General features: G+C 52.8%; 1 protein-coding gene across 1 annotated transcript in view; it reads right to left on the bottom strand.

Annotated features, from left to right (window-relative positions):
- The window catches only part of P2RY6 (pyrimidinergic receptor P2Y, G-protein coupled, 6), a 35649-nt gene extending 26853 nt beyond the window's left edge, over positions 1 to 8796 (bottom strand). The window contains exon 1 of the mRNA XM_010849513.1: positions 8701 to 8796. The gene's annotated coding sequence lies outside the window, so the exon portion shown is untranslated. The remainder of the gene's footprint in view (positions 1 to 8700) is intronic.
- Positions 8797 to 8813: the final 17 nt, after the last annotated feature.

Genomic DNA, 8813 nt, shown 5'->3' with positions numbered 1-8813 from the left:
TCCAGCTCAAGGCCCTAAAGCCAAAGCTGACCCCGCCACTGCCCAGTCACTTCACTCTCTGAGTGTGATCATCCCTGGAATGGTACCATCAAGTCAACCCCAATGGCTGCTGGGAGGACTGAGTGAGGTGGCATTTAAAGACCAGGGGCTTGACATTCAGCAGATAACTGTTTTTCTCCTCATCTCCACCCCACCCCTCAGCCCTCTCCTCTGCAGCCTTTCTCAAGTCTGCAGAGAGTCCTGGCCCTGCTCACTGCCACCCCAGGGAATAACTAACCTGGTTTTCTCAGCAGCGCCTGGAAGGTCCATTAAAGGATGTGGAGACCCTGAGACCAATGGCTCTATTGTCTGGTCCTCACCCCACGGGTCCAGATGCCATGGCCTCCCTCAGGGGACTGAGGATGGCTCTTCAGATTAAGGGTGATTTGGTGGGGGGAGTCTGAGCTCAGGCCAACCCCCTTCCCTAGCCTCAATCCAACCTTGAGCTTGGGTTTGATAAGAAGGCAGTCAGGGGGACTCTGCCTCAGGCCGGTGGTGGGTCTGGGCCAGCTCCTCCCCATCCGAAGATTAGTCCTCCTCCTCTTTCTTTTTCACAAGTATTTATTGGGCACCTTCTCTGTGCAGTCATCTTCAATGCATCTAAGAGCACAAAACAAACTCCTTGCCCTCATGGCATCTACATTCTACCAGGAGAGACAAATTTGTCTTAGTTAATGAGCAAATATGCAGCAGGTCAGGTGGCGATAAGAACTATAGACAAACATAAGGGAGGGTAAGGGACAGAGATCCACAGGGATGGATGGGACTTTCTGGGTCTTCTTCTCACAAGACCAACTTCCACCTAACCTGAAGCAGACCCCAGGCCCTGAGCCCCAACTCTGTGCCAGTCCCTGCCTTGGTGGATCACAACAGAGGCCAGGGGCCCAGGCTGGGGATCCCTGGGCACAGGCCACAGCTCAGGACCCCAAGGCCTGCAACATAGAGCACCCAGAGCCTGCCTTACACTTGCAGCCCTGCAGACGCTTTCCCCAGGATTGCAGGAGAGTATCCAGCGACCAACCTTGATGTTTCATTGTAGAGACAGAGTGTGGGTCCAGAGAGGGGCAGAGATTTGCCTGGAGCACAGAGCAATGCAAAGGTGTCTTTGTTCCCCTCTCCTCTGACGGGTCCACAAGGGTGGACTAAGGGCTGAGCCTCGGCAAGGCACTGACCTGTGAGAGGCTGCCTGTGTCCTCAGCCAGCTCCTCCACTAGGCCCACCTAGGAGCACCGGCCTGCTCCATCCTCTCATCTCTGATAGCCAAATTCTCCTTCTCTAAGCCCCTGGAGGACGAAACAACTTCCCCTAGCCCAATCTCAAGAGACTAGAATTCTGGTCAACTCTACCTTCACGTGCAGATGGTGATTGCAGCCATGAAATTAAAAGACGCTTACTCCTTGGAAGGAAAGTTATGACCAACCTAGATAGCATATTCAAAAGCAGAGACATTACTTTGCCAACAAAGGTCCGTCTAATCAAGCCTATGGTTTTTCCAGTGGTCGTGTATGGATGTGAGAGTTGGACTGTGAAGAAAGCTGAGTGCCGAAGAATTGATGCTTTTGAACTGTGGTGTTGGAGAAGACTCTTGAGAGTCCCTTGGACTGCAAGGAGATCCAACCAGTCCATTCTGAAGGAGATCAGTCCTGGGTGTTCTTTGGAAGGAATGATGCTAAAGCTGAAACTCCAGTACTTTGGCCACCTCATGTGAAGAGTTGACTCATTGGAAAAGACCCTGACACTGGGAGGGACTTGGGGCAGGAGGAGAAGGGGATGTCAGAGGATGAGATGGCTGGATGGCATCATGGACTCGATGGATGTGAGTTTGAGTGAAGTCCAGGAGTTGGTGATGGACAGGGAGGCCTGGCATGCTGCGATTCATGGGGTCGCAAAGAGTCAGACATGACTGAGCGACTGAACTGAACTGAACTACTTTCACGTGAGTCCCATCCAGCCCTGAGGATCTCTACTCATTTCCCTCCCTCATGTCATGACCTGACTTAGAGCTCTTATCATGACCTGACCTGCTACCTGCCTCGGTTCCCTCATCTGCCAAATGGAGAAATGAAGGCACTTAGTCTCAGGACTGTCGTGAAGAGCGAGCAAGACACTGGCCAGAAGGCAGTCTGCAGACTTTCAGGTGCTACTCATATGACAGAGGTTGTTATAGGCTCAACATGCCTGTGTATCTGAAAGCCAGCATCCTCATGCTTGTGGAACCTCGAGGCAACCCCCAGAGCAGGGTCTTGACCCTTGATGGGAAATAAGTGAAAATTCCACAGAACCAGTTCTTCAGAAAAGAGAAAAACATCCCTGCTCCCAACCAGCAGGCTGGCAGCTGACAGGAAAAGCCCTTCCTCTGTCCTTGTGGTGAGAAGGTGAGGGGGGAGACATGGAAAGGGAGAGTTGGGAAGCCTGGGAAAACTGTCCTTATTCTAGGAGGAGAAGGTGTGAGCTGAAGTAACTATGTATCTCAGGCCCCTAGGCTGGGAGAGGATGTTCCTACCTGAATGGCAGGTACACACGTCTGCATGGGGTGGGAGGTCAGCAATGTGTGGGTCTGACCTGGAAGATGCCTATGTATTCACAGGGGTGTATGTGTTTGGAACTGCACCCATGTGTATATGGCACACGTGTGTGTCTGTGGCCCTGAAGTCTACATTCACATGTATGTTTGCCTGTGCTTATATCTCTGCATGTGGTACACACGTGCCCACTACTGTAAGTGAAAGTGAAAAAGTGAGAGTACTCGTCACTCAGTTGTGTGTGACTCTTTATGACCTCGTGGACTATATAGCCCAACAGGCTCCTCTGTCCATGGAATTCTCCAGGCAAGAATACTGGAGTGGGTTGCCATTCCCTTCTCCAGGGGATCTTCCTGACCCCAGGGATTGAACCTGGGTCTCCTAAATTGCAGGCAGATTCTTTACTGTCTGAGCCACTAGGAAAGGGATGCCCACAAACCCCCAGTGCACAGGCCTTGTTTTCCCAGGCTCGGCAATCTTTGCCACAATCTCAGGCAGGCTGGGATGCCACGGAAGATTTGTGGGGTTCCTGGTCACAGCAGGTTCTCAATTTCCCTGGGAACAAAAGCACTTACATAAGAGGAGAAGGAATACTTAGGGGATTAACTTAGCCTGCTCAGCCCTGGGTGTAGGCTTCTCATGTGAGGGGGTGTGTGCCAAAGGCCAAAACCCTTTTCCTGGGGTCCTCAGACCCTCTGCTGCCTGTGGGCACTGACCCCTGCAGAGCTACCCTCCTGCCTTCAGTCACCAGCAGGAACCCCCGTCCAGGTACAACAGTCAATCACTTTGCAGTTTACAAGGATCCTATCCACAGCCAAGTCCTCACAGAGTGGAATGAAGTGTGGACCTCAAGCAAAAGTACCGGTGTCCTTCAATAGCAGGTCAGGAATGTGCCTGGAGGCCTCACCTCAACCTAACGAATCAGATCCTCAAGGGATGGAGGCAGACATTGACACTTGAAAAGTGCTGATATAGAACATTCCATACAGAGCCAGCCCCTCATCCTGCCAGTTCTCCCAGAATGGCTAAGGCCCATTCAGGTAATCTATACTGGCAACCACAGAACTCACCAGAGTGCTTATACTATCTCACTTAATCCTCACAAACCCACACAGAGTAGGTACCATGATTATCACCATAACAGATATGGGAAAGTGAGGCACACTGAGCGGACAGGTAACTTGCCCAAGGTTCGTATAGCTAGTAGCAGCAAAGCCAGGATTTGAACACTGCTCCATTGTGCACCAATGTTTCCATGTCTGGGTGGGAGTCAGTATGGTGGGAAAGACAATTAAAAAAAAAAAGTGAAAAATCCAAGAATCAGTGGATGTTCTCATGAGAATCTAGCACATACCAGATTTTACTGGTCAATGGCTTTAGAACTTGCATCTCTGTGCATAAAGGGCTAGAAGCAGCTCAGACAAAAGCCACACATGCCGCATGATCCTATTAGAGGCAGAGCAGAAGGGCAGCAGCAGAAACCTAGACTGAGATGGTGAGTGAGCTTGCTGGCAGCCAAAGTAGAAGGTGGGAGGTAGGGAGGCTGCGAGGGTTCCAGAGCTTGGCCAGAGTCACAGGGCTGGAGCCAAGGCGACCACTGGAGAGATACAAGGGAGGCAGGTTCACTGGGGCTTGATAATTGAATGGGGGGATGGGGAATAATGAGAAATGAGGAAGAAGTCAAGGATACACCCAAAGCCCTCCTTCCTGTGAGGGTGACTGGAGGGCAGAGCGCACAGGCAAGGACTGGACAGCCTCACACAGCAGATGCCCGGGAAGCGTGTGCTGCTTGTCCCCCTCCGTCCATTCATGCCGATGCCTGCTCATACCAGGGCCCCTCCCACCCTCACCCCACCTCACTCAGCCTGGAGGCTCAGGATCCTCCTGGCTTCACTCTTCCTCCAATCTCTTGGGGGTTCCTGGTTTATGACCCCAGCCTCCAGAGCCACTGCCTGAGCTCTTTGCTTCAGTCATCAGCTCGGGGGCTGGGGGGTGATCATCGGGAAATAATCAGGGCAAACTCCGTGAATCAGCAGGCCTGCGGCCCAGGGCTCCGGGCAGGCCTGGCAGTGGAAATGCTGCAGGGCAAGGGGTGACGCCCAGGGAATGCCCCCCATCTCTTAAACTCTCCACCAGTACAGGGTTCTGCCAAAGGAAACTGCCCCCACCCTGCCCCTCCACCCCACCCCTCTACCCTGTCCCTCAGTTCTTTAAGTTCTGAGACCAATTTCTTACATGGGGGCTGAGGCTGAGTGGAGAGAAGGGAAGAGGGATCACAGTCATGGTGCCTTCTGCTGTATTTTCACTTCTCTTCATCTGCTCATTCGTTTCTTTATTCTCTCCTCACTCATCTGGGCTTCCCAGGTGGTGCTACTGGTAAAGAACCTGCCTGCCAATGCAGGAGATGTAAGAGAGGTGGGTTTGATCCCTGGGTGGGGAAGATCCCCAGGAGGAGGGCATGGTAACCCACTTTAGTATCCCTAGACGGAGGAGCTTGGCGGGCTACAGTCCATAGGGTCGCAAAGAGTCAGACACGACTGAAGTGATTTAGCATGCACGCTCCCTCATTCGACTAATATTTATAGACTGGTCCAAGGACTGGGTTTCCACGATAGTGCTGGTGTCCCCAGTGGTCAGAGAGAGAGATCAGGGAGTTTTAGTCCTGCAAACCAGATTGCCAGAGGAAAGTGACTTTTTTGTCCAAAGTCACACAGCTGAAGTGGGGGCTGGCCATCAGCTCTCCACTTGCAGCCCACGCTGAGTTCAGATTCAGCTGTGCTTTAAAGGTGCTGTTCTTACTAGCACCACAGGAATCTTTTCTATGATCTAAGGTGCTTGGAAAGTCTCTCAAACATAATAATGTTTGCCTTTGGGTTCTCCTCAGCCCAATTTCTTCTTCTTTCCTTTCTTCTTTGTGTCTCCTCCAAGAGCCCAGTGATCCCACAAATCCCTCATCCTGTGGGGAACGAGGACAACTTGGGATCTGAACAGTTTCCTCTCCTGGGACACCCTCCCCTGAACCACGAGCTACTCCAAGCACCTCCCTTGCCCTGATGAGAAGGAACCTCTGGGTTCCCTGTCATTCCTCCTAGGCAGCATGTAGTCATGAACCAAGGACGTTCTGTCAGCCCAGAGAAGCAGTTCCAGCGGTTCTGGCTGGTTGTGCAGGCCCTTTCCTGGGGGCTTCTCAAATAATTCTGCTGAAGTGACCTCTAGTGTATCTTTCCTGGTAGTTTATAAACTTGAAAGTGTCAGACTGCCAGAGCCAAGGTCAGAGTGCTTGAATACTGGAGCTGGAATCAGGAAATGTTAAAGCTGGAGGAAAGAAGTTGAAATTGGGATTACAGGCTTTTTTAGAATGTTTGAGTTGAGATTACAGACTATTAGACTTAGGGCTGTAGAATCATCAATAATTAGAGCTGGAATTACAGATCAAAGGAAATGAGAGACAGAAATGATGCCAGCACGACTCCATTTCACCCCTCGGACAGCCAAGAAGAGAGAGCTGACCCTGTCACCCAGCCCGTGGGGTCTGGGCCAGGCCTTCCACTGCCCCACAGGGCTCTGTTCTCCAGATCTCCCAGAGTGGCATCCAGGGCCTCTGGGGCCGAGGCACTGCCTGTCTGGGGACAGTGGGGACAGTGGTCTGCCGCTCCCCTGTCCTGAGCCTCGCTGCCAGCCCACCACAGCACCCCATCACCACCCTGGATATATTTAGGTGCCCTCGCTAAATAAGTTTCCACAGCTCTGGCCACTGCCTTTGATGTCCCCTCCTCCTCTGAGGCCTCCGGGCATCTTCTCTAAACTGACCTAATGAAATCCCCAGGAACAACGGCTCTTGCTCAGCCAAGGCAAACATTTCTCCACCAGAACGAAGCCCAGCCTGAGGGAGTCTCCTGGGCCACTCAGTCTGGAGCTCAGACCCACCTGCTGAAACTCTGACATTGCAGCCTCCCTCTAGCTCCCAGGGCCTGCTCTGGCCTGAGGACCACACATCCTTGATCCCGCTCTTCTTAACTTTCTTCATTCCAAGCAGAGATCATTCCTGCCCCTGCCATCGACAGCCCACCCACACACACACACACACACACACTCGCGAGCACAGGCCAGCATTCTTCTGTTTCCTCTGGTGTTTGTCGGGAGAGAGGCCTCCATCCCAGCCCCACGCTGCCCTGGCACCTCTCCTCTTGGCCTCTCTCCCACGCTCCATCCCAGGCCTTGCCAGAGACTCAACATCTTCCCCTTTCAGACTGAATCTTCCCAGGAGCCAGAGAGTCACTGAGAGTTCAATAGTGATCGAGGCTGGAGACAGGAACGGATCCCTCAGGCATTCTTAAATGGGAGACCCTCAGACTCCCACCTGCCCAGCTCCTGGGCAATCATTGGCTCTGTGGAATCGGAGACGTCTTAGGGCAGGAACGGAACCACTGTGGGGGGGGTTCCATCACTACCATTATAGTTTTATAACCTGTTAAGGGTTTTTATGTGCCAAGCACTTTACATCCAGGAACTCATTCAGTCCTCACAATAACCCTACAAGGCAAACACAATTAATGCCTCCATTTTACAAAGGAAGAAACTGAGGCACAGAAAAGTTTTGCCCGAAGTCCTACATGTAGAGAGTGCCAGAGGTAGGATTTAAACCAGGCCTTGACAACACGACTGCCTTGACAGTCCCAGGTGGTGGCGTGCTATAGGAACCCCCTTCCCCACGGTCCCCTGGGGTCCTGAAGCCTCTTTCTGCCCAGCCAGTGCAGAAAAGATGAGAACATTACTGATGGTCAAGAGTTCCTCCTGAGAAGCCCAGTTTCCCTGCCCCTGCACTAGAGATGACCAAGACAGACCCCACCACAGTTTCCCCATGCAAGACACACCCCCACTCCACTGTGACCCCTTTCTTCACACACAACACACATGGCCACACACAGCTCCAGCATCCCACCACACAACTCTGCTGCACACATGCACACACACCACGTACCAGCCACACTGCCACACTCCCCCAGGAGGTCTAAGCCCTGCCATCTCAGTTTGGAGGACAGGTAGGGGGTTCCTCCTACTTTGCAGGTGCCAGAGGGCTCCCAGCAGGATAAACCCAGCTTATCACCAAGCCCTGTGTCAACTCACTGGATAGGAACTTACCAGACGATATTTTTGTGCACTCTACAAAAACATTACATAGAGGGTTGCAAAATCTACATGAGTTTTGAAGATTAAACAATGAGACTTCAAAGAAGCTTCTTGTGTGTGTGTGTGTGTGTATGGCTTTGCTCACCCATGCACGCCTGTGGGAGAGTGACCATGGGACTAGCTGCACTTCCTCCAACCAGATCCAGAGTGAGCTTTCACTCTCCCAAGCCCTTCGGGGTGCTGGGTAAGAAAAGCCAGAACCACCCTAGGGTCATGGGAAATGATCTGTCAGTAGTAAGAGCTGCGTGAATGCTTCTCATCTTCCATTATTTGGCTCAGCATGCTTCACAGAGCCATGGATGTGCCACACATAGAGAGCACACATTTCACAACAGGCACAACAAGCATGCATGCACCATCATGTGATGGTTCCCACCACACAGTGGGCACACACCCTGGGCACACACGTGGAACCCCCAGGTTACCCTGGCACAGTCACTCACAGCTATAGATAGTACCACACAAACTTTTTGCATGCAGAAAGTGAAAGAGTTAGTCGCTTCAGTCTGGTGGGACTTTCTTCGACCCCTTGGACTGTAGCCCACCAGGCTCCTCTGTCCAGGGAATTCTCCAGGCAAGAACACTGGAGTGGGTTGCTGTTCCCTTTTCCAGAGGATCTTCACGACCCAGGGATCAAACTCCGGTCCGCTGCGTTGCAGGCAGACTCTACCGTCTGAGACACCAGGGAAGCCACAATTCACTGCTCACACACACACACCAAGCACACACCATCGCTAACTGCATACACCCAGTACACACACGTTGCTCACATTAATTTCTTAAACACTGCCCACAATAACCCCCAGCCCCCCTACCCCGACACTCTCCATCCCACACCCACACTCACCACACCCACTTCCTGGGGCGCCAACGCGTGGGCAGACCTGCCCTGTACCCGTGTGCCCCGGCACCGATTGCCCCTCGGTCCCCTGCCCCGCACGGCCCTCACCTGGACCGCGCAGCACCAGTGCCGCGGGACCGGGGACGTCGCTCTCTTCGGCTATCGGCTATCTAGGAAACCCCCTGAATCCAAGCGCAGGGCGGGCGGCGGGGGCAGCGCAG

This window comes from Bison bison, unplaced genomic scaffold, assembly GCF_000754665.1.
Source record: "Bison bison bison isolate TAMUID 2011002044 unplaced genomic scaffold, Bison_UMD1.0 scf7180017864284, whole genome shotgun sequence".
In the NCBI taxonomy this organism is placed as follows: domain Eukaryota; kingdom Metazoa; phylum Chordata; class Mammalia; order Artiodactyla; family Bovidae; genus Bison; species Bison bison.
The sequence above is the reverse complement of the archived record's forward strand: the minus strand, read 5'-3'. Positions and strand labels throughout refer to the sequence as shown.